The following is a 722-nucleotide window of genomic DNA, read 5'->3' on the forward strand; positions in this document are numbered from 1 at the left end:
CGGGAACCCCAGCAGGGCTCCCCCCCCCCCCCCGGCAGAAGTGCCTGCAGCAGCCCTAACAGCACAGGGAAGGACAGCGTGGCCATCCCCTTCTCTCCCCACCAACCAGGTGCTGCAAGCGCCGCCGGTCGGACCTGTCCCAGTTCATGAGGGTCTGGCCAGCCTCGTCCCTCCGCCCCACCCCACCCTCAGCCAATGGGACGTCAGGAGTCCTTTAAAGGTATTAAAGGTATTTGACTTTGACTCTGAACTCAGCTTTGAGGGAACAATGACACACACACACATATGCAACAAATACATACACATCTATACAACATACACATACATATATGTACATACATATACATATACATACACATACATACACATACATATATGTGTGTGTGTGTGTGTATTCCGCGAAAGCCAGTCGAGTCCGACTCTAGGGTTGCGGTGCTCATCCCCGTTTCAAAGCCGAAGAGCCACGTTTCCGTGGTCACGTGGCCGGCGTGACTAAACACCAAGGCGCACGGAACGCTGGTCCCTTCCCACTGAAGTGGTACCTATTTATCTACTTGCAATTTCTTGCTTTCGAACTGCTAGGTTGGCAGGAGCTGGAACTAGAGACGGGAGCTCACTCCGTCATGCAGCACACTCGGGTCTCGAACTGCTGAACTACCGACCTTCCACAGCCTGCAGTTCAGCGTCTTAACCACTTGAGCCACCGCATATATATATATATA

This window comes from Gekko japonicus, unplaced genomic scaffold (assembly GCF_001447785.1).
Source record: "Gekko japonicus isolate JY-2015 unplaced genomic scaffold, Gekko_japonicus_V1.1 scaffold167, whole genome shotgun sequence".
Taxonomy (NCBI): Eukaryota; Metazoa; Chordata; class Lepidosauria; order Squamata; family Gekkonidae; genus Gekko; species Gekko japonicus.